The sequence below is a fragment of the Choloepus didactylus genome, chromosome 10 (genome assembly GCF_015220235.1).
Source record: "Choloepus didactylus isolate mChoDid1 chromosome 10, mChoDid1.pri, whole genome shotgun sequence".
Classification (NCBI taxonomy): domain Eukaryota; kingdom Metazoa; phylum Chordata; class Mammalia; order Pilosa; family Megalonychidae; genus Choloepus; species Choloepus didactylus.
In genome coordinates, this window is record NC_051316.1 from 51866853 (window position 1) to 51879803 (window position 12951).

Here is a 12951-nt window from a genome sequence, read left to right on the forward strand (position 1 = left end):
CCAATGGGTTCTAAAAATCCTGGAAAAACAACTGAACATCTTTGGACAGCCCTAGGATGGTGTTAAAGAAGCAGACACATTTGCACGCCCACCCTGGGTCTGTTAATCATTATCCTTCCAATTCTCCAAGAACCAGGGTCTTGGTCATTAAGTCCCTGCTTCGAGTCTCAATCCGCTAAAATCTATCCTTTATTTTGCTGTCAGTGTTCTGTTTATTAACCAAATAGGTTCATGTTACTCCTGAGCTTAAAATTGTTTTATGCTTCTCCAGCTCCCATAGGATATATTCCAAACTCTTTTAGTGGGGACCATAACCCCTGAGGAACTGTCTCCTGTTTATCCATCCCTCCCAATACCTGCTCACTTTGTGCACATAATCCTAGCTTAACTACTTGTAATTACCTGCACAGGAAGTCTTCTCTCCCACCTCTGCATTCTAGATCTGCCCCTGTCCCATTCCTACCCAGAAGCTACAATTCCTACTTTCTCCAAAGAGCTTGGAAATAATTTCCTCATTGACCTGCAATTCAATTCAATCCAATTCAACAAAGTCTACCGAGTGCCTGTACTATGCCAAGGGCTCTGCAGTGCTCAGGAAATACACAGAGAAATGAGGGGCAAGTTCTGTCATGCAGGAGTTCAGAAGATAGAGACATCAGTAAATAACCACAATAAAGTTTAATGGATCCTCCTTGAGGGCAGGCCGCAAAGCCTGTGGAAGCCCAGAAAAGAGAAGAATTTATTCTTCAGAATAGTGGCTGGGCTTGGGGAGGGCGAGTGTGTTGGGAGAGGCTTCAGAGAGGAGTTGAGCCTTTCTTATCTCTTTGCTTCCTGATATCTGTGTAGGTGGCACTCACGGTAGGAAAATAACATAGAGAACAAGAAACCACATCACATGGTATGAGCCCAGACTAATAAGGATATTAAGTATCATGGATATGGGAAGATGTGAAGAGACAATCTCTATGATGTCAGAAATTGGCCAACTGCCCTTTAAATAGCCCTGGTCTTCTTTTCTGAGGGGAAAATGTTTATCTTTTTAAACATACATTCATCAATGTCTATAGCAAATTGCTACACATAGTCTGTTGTGTCTATAAACAAAAATGTAAAGGTTGGCAAATCACTGCTGAAAGAGTTTGAATTTTTAACCAAAATCCAGAAAAGTGTGGACTTCTAGGTAATGTGGAAATCAGAGAATAAGCATTAATCCCTTTTTTTTTTGGTCTCAAAACTGATCCCTAATAATACAACAATGGGCATAGGTGAAGGGATTTATAAGCTGACTGTATTAGTTAGGGTTCTCCTTGGAAACAGAATCAATGAGAGATGTCTCTTATTATCAAATTGTAAAAGTGACTCACGCAACTGCGGGAGCGCACGAGTCCAAATTCTGCAGAGCCGTCAACAAGCTGTCAACTCCAAGGAAGACGTCCGACGAACTCCTCGGGAAACGAACTGGCAACTTTGAAGAACTCCTCAGGAAACGAACTGGCAACTTCGACGAGCTCCCCAGGAAAAGCTTCACTGAGCAGCTGAAGAAGAAGTGAAGGTTCTCTAACCGTCCGGCTTATAAGCCTCCAACTGATCACCCGGACCAAATCCAGCCAATTGCATTCTCTCACTGTGGAAGCACGCCCCTTGATGAATCATCAGTCAGCTGCAGTCAATTGACTGATGATCCAACAAACCAACCAGCCTCAAATAGCCTCACAGGAATCGTCAGGCCAGTGCCTGCTTGACCAGACAGCTAGGCCACCTAGCCAAGTTGACACATGAACCCAACCATCACACTGACTATTGTTACAGTTGAATCAAGTCATCAATATTAGCTGCCAATAATTGAACGCTTTCCATTGATTACCATCCTGCTGCACAGAGGTTGCCCTGGATCTGGCAGCATCAACATCACCTGGGAGCTTGTTAGAAATGCAGAATCTCAGGCCCTTCCCCAGACCTAGTGAATAGGAATGTGCCGATTATCAGGATCTCCACATAATTCGAATGTACATTAAATTTTGATGACACAGCATCGCCTCTTTCAAAATTTACAACATCCCTATGGGGTTCTCAGCTCTCAGCCTCGGACCTCAAGTACACAGAAAAAGCCTGATCAACTCCCTCGTAATATGTGCATTCATGTGTGTAAAGCATAATAGTTGAGAGATGCCCAGATTGTATTTACTTGCGTTTCCTCCCCCATCACATATGTGCACCACACACATTTTGAGAAGTAAATCAATAAAAAATGTTTTCTCCATTAAAACTCCCTGTCTTTACCCCAACACACACGTGCGTGCACAAATACCCTGTACTTGTTACCAAAGTTTAAATAGCAGCTATAAAGCTGGGGTGGTAGGAGAGGGGGTATTTATCAAAGGTGGGACCCCAAGATGGAGTGCCCTGAAATCACAGCACCACTGTTGACCATTACTATTTCTTTGCTGCCACAAGGCAACTCTCTGAAAGGGTTTTAACTTTATGCCTTTAGGCCAAATTAGCTCTGGGAGGAAGTAATCTCCATAGGTGGTAAATTTTCTGTAAACCTGGGGGTGTTGGGTGGGGGTGGAGTAGAGAGGTGAAGGTCTTAGGGCAGCAAGTCATTCCTGCCTGTTTTCATTCATTCCTCATCCCAGCAGGAACTTTACACTACCCTCTGGCTCCCCTAGTGTTGGTTGGATGGGCTGTTGCAACTGATTTTTGGGTGAAAAAGACAGATGATGTTGGTCCTAAGGCAATACAAGGGAGAGGTGAGAGCCATCTCTCTGTGGCCATCCTTTGCTCCAGGCTCTATTTACCTCCGTCCCACACTATCCCACACTCCACCTATCGCACCAGCTCAATACTGACTTCATCATCTCCAGGAGTTTCTCAAAGTTTCAGGATTTGTTGTTAGTTTCTGTAATCCAGGTTTTATTTTGAATTTATAGTTCCACAGTTTTGATGTAGAGGAAGGGAACCAGCTGCCTGTAGCAGTTCACCATCAGAGCAGAAATAGAAGCCTTCATTTCTTTTTTTTCCAGCCTCACTGTGCCGACCAGGATCCCCAGCACTACATCGAATAGAAGTGTTGATAATGGACACTCTTCTTGTTCCCAGCCTCACAGGGAATACTGACACTGCTATTTTTCATTCCCAAAATGGCTTAATGGTGATTGGAGGGACAGCTTCGTCTCTGACCTTATCCAAGGACTTGTGGAGATAACAAGAATAAAATTCAGAATGACACCATATTGGTCCAGAAGTCAAGGTCAGAAGTTCATGAAATACTGATTGTTTTAGTTTCCCAGCTGCCTAAAAAAAATACTACACGATGGGTTTGCTTCAACAATGGGAGTCCAAAATCAAGTCATCATCGTGGTGATGCTTTCTCCCAGAGACTGGCATTCCGGGGCTGGCTGCCAGCAACCCATGGTCCTTGGCTTTTCTGTCACATGGCAGTGCACATGGCGGCCTCTCCTGGCTTCTCTCTGCATCTCAGTCATCCAGATTAAAGCCCAACCTGATTCAGTGAGACCACACCTTAACTGAAATAGCATCTTGAAGAGATGTTACTTACAAAGGGTCCATACCCACCAGGATGTGGACATCAAGACCAAGAACGTGTCCAAATTGGGATATAGAGTTCAATCCACCACATTGTTGGACATGGTGGGCAGAAGGGGATGAGAAGCCAAAGGCTCATTGGAGAGAGTCTGAAATTCCTAAGATGTTAGTAGGTAGTCCTTAAAAAATAAAAGGTGGTGCTGGGGTGGCTGTCTAGTCAGAAAAGTTTAGTAATCAGATTTTTTATTATGGAGTTTTGCACAGAGCAAAATGCAAACAAATAGCACATCTGCTTTTAGCTCCCACCCTTCATACCCAATGTACTTTAAACTCCTGTCTTGAGTGTCCCCCAAAATGATGTTCCTTCAGAAAGAATGTAGTTTCTAGAGAGAATATTAGTCACAGGGAGTGCTCAGGTTAGGGGGAGAGAGAGCTGCAACATTACACAGAGACTTCCGTGGAAACCCACAGAGGATCACCTGACCTGAGAATGAATGAATGAATGAATGAACTCAGAATAAATGCTGAAGCAAAATTCATGGTGATAAGTCTTCCCGGTAACAGCTCAGTCAAGTCAGGTTTTAAGGAGGGTCCTGTTGGCTTGAGGGTCACTGTTTCCTGCTGGCGTTGGGTGATTCTGGACCAGGCACCCTACCCCCATGACAGTTAGTGCCCCGATTCTGGCTCTTAGAGTGGTTCAGCTCATTATGTTCCTGTGGATAGCTTTGGAGCATATGCCAGACTCACAGAGACCCCACCCCTTTGTTGCGCCTTCACTCATTGTGAGGGTGTCTGGTAAGTAATATGCCATGTTAACTAATATGCCAAGTGAAGTGCCAGGGGTGGTTGATCAGATCTGGATGAGTATGTGGGCCAAGGTGGGTGCCTCAGAAGCCCTTCTTTTGGATTTGAAATCCAGATTGATAGGCTATATACCCATGTCTATGTCTGTCTGTATCTATCTATCTATCTATCTATCTATCTATCATCTTTCTAGAAGGCCTGGTTGATTTACTCTCTTCTCTTTTCAGGCTGGTAAAGCATAAGACTAGGACTGTGGGATGGCCACACCTTGCTGGTTACATGGATCAGAGAAGCAGAAGAAGCAGACCTGCAGATAGAAGAATAGAGCAACCCGGCCAAGAGATGAAAGTTGGATTGAGAAAGAGCTGGGTTGGCTTTTCAGTTCCATTCCCAAAACCTGGCTGTCTTTCCTGCTAGGTAAGACACCCCTGTATCTTTTCAGTGCCTTTCCCTTCTTTACTTCAGCAGGCTCAGGTTAGATTTTGTTACTTGCAAACAAAAGAGTTGCTGCTTTCCATCTGGGTTGCAGAACTTTTCTCTCACCCTCTGACAGCTTGGCTTTACCCCACAGTACTCTGCTTTCTGCACCAGTCCTGAGATTGCAGCCCAGGGGAAGTAAGGCTATGAGAGGAAGCCTTGGCATCATTCTGTGCAGCTGGAGTCTCTTTGGGTAGAGGCCCCCTTGCCTGCATGATTGCCTTGGTTCCCATGTCTCAGGATGGCATGTTCCAGCTCTCCTGGAACGTGTCTCAGGCAGCACAAAAGGTGACCTTGTCACAGGTCACTTCCTGGATCCATCTTCTTGGTGAATCATTAATGGTACTGACTTCCAGGTGGACTGACCCTGGCTGCAAAGCCCTTTGTGACCTGGGAAGGTGAGGGGTGACAAGTTTCATAGCAACTTTCCAATGAACACAGCTGGGCTGAGGAGAGAATGATCCAAGAGGGAAATCATCACAGATCATGGAGAAAATGCTGGGTTAGGAAGCCAAATGACAGCACAAGTGAATGCCATAGCTGTACATATCATCTACTTCAACCCCCTGAATTTTATAGGTGGAGAAGGAAATCCAACATTTATCAAGACACTGGGAATCCTCTAAGAATCTTGTCACTCAGGTGTGCTCCCCATTTAATAGATGAAGAAACTGAAGTTCAGAGTGGTCAAATGATTTACTTGAATGGTGGAGATGGAGTAGATTCTGAGGCCACATTGTTCTGGAGCTCCAGCTCTAATCAGCAGTGATGTGGTCATAGTCACCTAGCTGGAGCAGGTCCTCAGAACTCTCAAAACACAACTTGTCATACCTCACCATCTTGCCTCTGTTGTGCTGTGGTTCACACGGCCGGAGCAGCACGTGAGAAAGTCAGAACCCAGCCAGGAGGCCTGAGATCTGCAAAGAGCAAGAGCTCAGGGTTTCCAGAGCAGCTTTGCCTCCACCACAGACTCTGAACAAACCTGTTCCATAAGAGCTCAGCACAGCCAAGTCAGGTTTTGATGGGGCCAAGATTTTAAAAGGGGTGGGGGCAGGGGAAAGGAAGTGATCTCAGAGGAAAAGCAAGGGCCCAGCTTCTTGTCCTGGTTGTGCCCCTTACCAACTGTCACTTTGAGCAAGTCACTGACTGCATTTTATTTCCTCCGTGGTAACAAAGGAGCCACCTAGATCAAATAGCATTCAGTGACTTAGTTTTGAATTTCTCAGAGATCATGTGGGACCAGAGAACAAACAGGCCTTTTCCATGGAGGGCCATTGGCTTCAAGACATAAAACCTTTCTGGGGATAGGAATCTGGCCTTTTGAAACTCTAAGCAGAAGTGAGCACAGACTACATGCCTGGGAGTAGAGAGAATATGATTTGGAGGTGATGACAGAAGACCCAGCTGTGTGGTTGGCCTGCACAGATGTGCCCCAAGTACCCCCAGAGAGATGGTTAGCTTAAGAAGCCATGCAGATGTGCAGTGGGAGGTAATGGGCATTCCATTAAGCAACTTTGCAGTATAATGGGCAACGCAAAGGACTGAGCTGTGCAGCTGTTTCATGAACTGGACATGGGGCATGGTTTACAGATGTCTGCTGTTGAATGCAGAGCACAGCCAACTCGGGAAGCACTTGGATTACAATTAACAATGAATTATTTTGCTTATAAAGAGTATCAGACAACAATAAATATTTGCTTTGTGCACCATTTGCTATCTGGCAAGTGTCAGGGTACTAGTTGAGTCCTGAGGCTCTGAAACTCCTTGAAGATATTTTCATGGGTTTTAGCATCTCCACTGCACACCTTCTCTCCTGGTACTTTGGGGTCTGTTGATTCCAGGCTCTAAGAATCCTCCCAAGCCCACCACGATTATTTATGGGGACAGGGGCAAGATAGCAAAGGGAGTCCCACAAACCCACGTATCTAAATATTTTAAAAATTATAAAGCAAGCTAAAAACAACTGTTCAGTAAAAAGTTTTCTTCCCTCTTATCTTGACCAATTTACCTTCATAAAATCTGGAAGGCCAGGTTTGATTTAGTGATCGCAGACTCCTTGGATTTCTTTCCCACATTCCACCAACAGCCACTCTCTGGCCACTACTCTGGCCTCAGCGCACACACACTGGAGGTCTGAGCCACTCTTGGAAGATGCACTTGAGAAGGAAGCCCATGTTGGCCTTGGCTGCAGCTGTGGGGCCATTTGGACAGGGAATTCTGGGGTTGCAGATACCTGGAGTGGATCTACCAGGGAAGAGGGGGTGGGCTCCAGGTGGGGACATTCCTTTGGCCACATGAACCCCTCACTCTGAGGGATGGGGCATCTCTGGAGGATGGCCATAGTGGAGCCCTTTGGAGCTCTAGGTCCAGCACAGGAGGTTCTCTTGTTTGCTACAAGACAATACTTACTATCTTTTCTGGTAGCCTCAGGAAGATGCCAAGGAGGGCATATTTGGTGACCTGGTAGACACCCATGAAAACCTGCGTGTGTACAATAGGTCATGCTGAGCTTATGATAAAGGCAGAACTTTGCAGGCAACACTATCTGAGGATTTTATGATGAGGGTGCATGCCAGACTAGCTCATTTCCTTACTGCTTTCATGCACTGACCTGGAATGGGCTTGCTGTGGTTTCCCCACCAGTGATCATTCTACTAAGGGTGCAGGCTCAGTAATTTTTAAAGGATGGCAGCCATCCTTCAGTGAGTACTTATCATGCACCTGGGACCGTGCCTGACATTGTATCCTTATCCCATTGCCTGTGAGGTGGGCATTGCTATTCCCACTGGAAGCAGAGCAAATTGGCTCAGAGTGGTTAAGTTTAGGAACATAGTTCTGAGGCTCCAAAGCTTATGAGTGGCAGAGAACACGGACTGCCTGACTGCAAAGGCTGACCCTTCCTTGATACCTCCTGGGAGGAGAAAAAAAGCAATAGGTCATCCACCCCTCAAAAATCTCACCACTGTTCCCAAGAAAGGAGTATACTGGCCTGGAGAGAAAATAGTTTTGGGATTCTAAAATCCCAGTGGTGTGCTCTCTCTCTCTTCCTCTCTCTCACTCTTTGTGTGTGTGTTAGGGCTGGTAGAGGAGGGGGTTAGGCAGAAATCCATTTTCAAAAGTGTATGTGAGTGTGTGTGCCCACTGCACTCACCATTGATGGGAACCTGTGTTTCCCCTCAGGCCCCTCTGTAGCAGACATAGGGGCCTGCTGCTTGGATCCCCAGCTACACAGTGTGGTGAGCCAGTTAGCTGACAGCATTGAGTCCTTCAGGGTCCACCTCAGCTTTCCAGCTTTCTGGAAGGATCCCAGCCAGGGTGGGCTTTGGCAAGGGGATGGTACGACAACCTGGCTGGTTCTGTCCAACATGGAACTCTTCTGCTGCTCTGGAGTACTCCAATGAGCTGGCAGAGCCTCTGTGTGGCTGGTACTGAGGACACCCCCTGTCCACTCCTGTGTCAGCCCTTTTCCTTTCACAGGGGTTACTCTGTGGTGCCCAGTCTTACCTGTCAACCTGGCTGGGCCATATTGCCCAGTTGTTTAATCAAACCCTAATCTGCAAGTTGCTGTGAGGGTGTCTTGCTGATGGGGTTAAAATCAATGATCAGTTGACTTTAAATAAAGGAGATTACCTTAAAAAATGTGAGTGGGTCTCATCCAAGCAGTTCAAAGCCTTAAGAGCAAAAACTGAACTTTTCCAGAGAAGAAATTCTGCCTGAAGACACTGCCATCATCTCCTGTCTGAGTTTCCAGCCTGCCACCTGCCCTACAGATTTTACACTTGCCAGCCCCCACATTGTGTAAGCCAATTCCTTAAAATAAATCTTTTATTTATGTATTTATATATGTATATACATATATGTGTGTGTGTGTGTGCATTTATATACATATATATGCTTATCCTATTGGTTCTGTTTCTCTGTGGATCCCTGACCGATACACACCAATAAACCTTTTGCACTCCTAACCGTCTCAGCAGACTCCTCCCAGAGCCTCATGCGGCACAGACAACCAAATCAAACAATTCAAAACTCCAACCCATTATAATGTAATGCCATGAGGGCAGGGATGTTTGTTTTCTTTTCTGCAATATCCCCAGCACCTGGAATAGGGGCACATAGCCTCAGGTCTGGAGTTCAGTAAACACTCATCAAATGAATGAATGAGTGCCACATCGCTGCATCTGCTCACACTGGAATCAGCTGGGGCTAAACGAGAGCGCTTCTTTATTTTCCCCTAAGCCCCTACCTGCTCCTTCCACTACCACCAATATCCACTCCCCTTTCTTCCTCCTTCCTTTCCTTCTTTCCCTCACTTGCTGTGAATTTACATCAGAGACGACAGTGCGTGCTGAGAACCACCTCCCACACTGGCTCCAAACCACCTACCTTCTCCTCTTCATCTTCTTGTGCTCGTCTTTCTCGGCAAGCCAGGAGCCATTTGCAGCCATCATCTCTGTGTGATCCACGCTGGGCTCCATCCCATTCCTCTTCGGGGATACTGCATACTCCGACTCCCTCTTAGAGAATCACAATGCACATTAGCATAGTGAAGGCTTTGGGAGGTCCTGAAGAAGAGTAACTTTGTTTGACCCATCTTTCCCCAAATGAATTTGAAGGTGGAACCCTTTTTTGCTGAGTAACTGGTAACACAGCATCCCCTGTGGGGTGGGAAACATTCTCTGAGCTCAGCAGGCCTACCCAGGAAGGGTTGTGGCTAAGGGTCAGTGGGTCAAGGAAGAATCACTCAGAGTCCAGCCACCAGACTATCTCTGCCCCTCCACCTAGTCTTTCCTTCTTTTGGTGGCTCTGTATATTCTCTTCTCTGCATGCTGCACCCTTCCCCTGCTTCTTTGCTTCTTGAAGTCCTATTTATCTCTTCAGTCACTGGTCAGGGGTCCATCCCTTCCCTCAGGAAACTGACCCTGCTCTCCTTCCTCCCCGGGCCGGAATTGGGACCTCCTCTTCTGATTAGCTCTCATCATGTGGTGTTGCCGGGATAAGTGGGCTGCCTCCTCCCCTCTATCAAGGATGGTCAACTTTAGTTTGCATAAAGAATCATCTGGAGATCTTATTAAAAGTACAGATTCCTCCATTTCATCCCTAAAAATTCCAATTCAGTAGCTCTAGAATGTGCATTTTTTAACAAGTGCCCCAGGCAATATTCTTATGCAGATGAGGCTAAAAGTCACTTCGACTTAACATTTCTGTTACACATAGTAGGCATACCATACAGGTTGAATGAATGAGTGAATGAATGAATGAAACCACCTCAGTTTCCTCCTCTGTAAAATGGTGAAGTTGGACTGGATGTTCTCTAAGTTTTCTCCTGGTTTGACTTCTCTTTATAAAATTCATCTTATTCTACCCAAAATATCATGCTCCTGGCCGCTTTAATATCAGAACCATACACAATACATAAAACTAAGCATATGAAACCCACCAGGGAGACCTGCTTGAAAAGGATTTAATTCAAGCTAATATTTACTAAATGTCCCAGGACTCGTGAATTACCATATTTTTGAAACTACTGATTTTATTACAAGCTACAGATACAAATAGAGGCATGCGCTTGTGCCCATGTGGGTTGTCTCACTCTCTCCCCAGGCAGCATGGGCGGGGCTGCCAAGCCGCCAGGTTCGGGGATTACAGGAGCGAGGCATTATGGGAAACCAACCAGCAGAGAAGGGGCTCGGGGCTCAGACCCTTAGCGCTGGCAGGGCCCCCAGGCCACAACCACCTCTCAGTGGCTTCCCTGAACATAAATCCCCGATTCTCCTCTCCCTGAGAACCCTGCAGGTTTTGAAAAGCTGCTCTGGCCTCTCGCAAGAGCTGTGGCTCGAGAAAGATGAAGTCTCCCATAACTTATAACCCTCCAGTATTTCAGAGGAAAAGGTTGGCTATGGCTGCCAAGCCACAGCAAATATTTGGTTAGCTTGCAAAGAATGGATGCTCATTTTCCAACCCTCACAGATTCCTCTATGCCCAGTTCCTTTTATTAAAAACTTCAAATCCAGAGATAAAGTCAAATGGCGCTCCTGGCTCCATGCATTCATCTGTATCCTGGGGAGCAGAGCCCGGGATCTAAACAAAGAGAAGCTTAATCAATAGAGCTCATGAATTTCCTCCAGGAGCAAGACAGAAGGCACCAAAAAAAAAAAAAAAAAAACAAAAAAAAAAAAAGGCAGAGGGCTCCTATCTGCTGTTTTCTTAAGGTGGATATTTATTTATGGGAAGGGGTAGGGAAAGCAAATTACCACCCCGTAGGCCAAATCTTGCCTGTCACTTGTTTTTGTACAGTCTGTAAATTAAGAATGGTTTTTACATCTTTAAATGGTTGAATAAAATTAAAAGGAATAATATTTCATGACACCTGAAATTATATGAAATTCAAATTTCAGGATCCCTAGACAAGGTGTATGGGAACCCAGCCACACACATTTGTTTGCACATTGTCTATGGCAGCTTTTGTGTTATGATGGCAGAGTTGAGACACAATATGGCCCACAAAGGCTGAAATATTTACTCTCTGGCCCTTTGCAGAAAAAAATTGCAGGACCTTGCAACAGGCGATGCAGAACTTGGACTGTTATCTGAACTAGTGACTATAAACATATATGTATAGATTAATAATTGTAAAGCAAACACCTGTATAGCTCAACATTTGGGTCAAGAAATAACAGTGTCAGTCAGCATTCCAGAAGTCCTCCATGGGCCCTGTTTTAGTTTCCTTGGCTGCTCAAGCAAATACCGTGCAGTGGTTTGGCTTAAACAATGTGAATTGATTAGCTTATGGTTTTGAAGCTAAAAGAAAGTCCAAATCAAGGTGTTATCAAGGTGATACTTTCTCCCCAAAGACTGTAGCATTCTGGGCCTGGCTCCCAGTGATCCTTGGTCCTTTTTAGTTTGTCACATGGCAAGGCACATGGTGGCATTTCCTGGTCTCTCCTTTTTCTTCAGGGTTCTACTGATTTCAGCTTCCAACTACTTCCACTGTGGCGCTCTCTCTCTCTCTCTCTCTCTGTGTATGTGTGTGTCTGAATTTCAGTCTCTCAAAAAGGACTCCACTCTGATCGAGGTGGGCCACACCTTAACTGAAGTAACCTCATCAGAAGGTCCTACTTACAATGGGTTCACACCCACGGGAGTGGATTAAGTTTAAGAACATGTTTTTCTGGGCTTTGAACCACCACAGGCCCTTTCTAACCCAGCAGTGTTAAACAGTATCTGGACCTTTGAGATAACAGTTTCTGTGCTGTTCCTCACACTTTTACCGTTTAAATTGTATAGCTTAATATTGCTTGTTTTCGATCTGTATAAGCAGCGTAACCCTATGCATTTGCTTTGGCGACTTCTTTCTCTCAATGTAGTTTATGAGACTGCTCTGAGCTTTTGTGTGTAGCCGTAGCGTGTCATTTTCTTTGCTGCATGGCATTTCACTATATTGTCTTACACAGTTCATTTAGTCATTTTACTGCTGATGGACAGTTGGGTCACTTCCAGTTTTTGGCTACTACACATTACACTGCTACGAACATTCTGTTTCTGAACCGTCATTTAACTATGGAAGAGTTTCTCGAGAGGAGTGGAATTGTTGGGTCATAGGGGATGTGGAACTTCAACATAACAGTTGAAGAAACCCTGGTTCTCCAAAGCGGTTGGAGCAGATCACACTCCGAGCAGCTGCTTCCTTTCAGGGAGCTGGGAGCCCTTCGCGTCTTGTTAGTCAGCACCATTTCCATCTCCACAATCCCGAACCAAAATGGCATCCGTTATCTGCTCTCCTCCACACCCAGCAGCCCAGGGAACATGGCAGCCATTGTCCCTTCCCCTTTGTATTTTTCCTTAAAATAATTCTCAAGTCTTAAAAAGGTGGCAAAGAACGGACAACTTCCTAAGATTGATTCTTGAGCTAATGTGATGGAGACCCTTTTCGATCCAAGTGTTTTGCTAGCAGACCAGCCAGGTGTGAGAACAGCCTGTGCTCCCGCAGGGACTGGGAGCCCAGCAGTGGGTCAGAAAGGCCAGGGCAGGAAACCAGGGAAGTGGGAACTGCCCCCTTCGCCACCGGGAAATCAGAGGGCTTCAGGGGTCAGGGGACCAGCTCATGCCTGTGTCCTTAGCTGT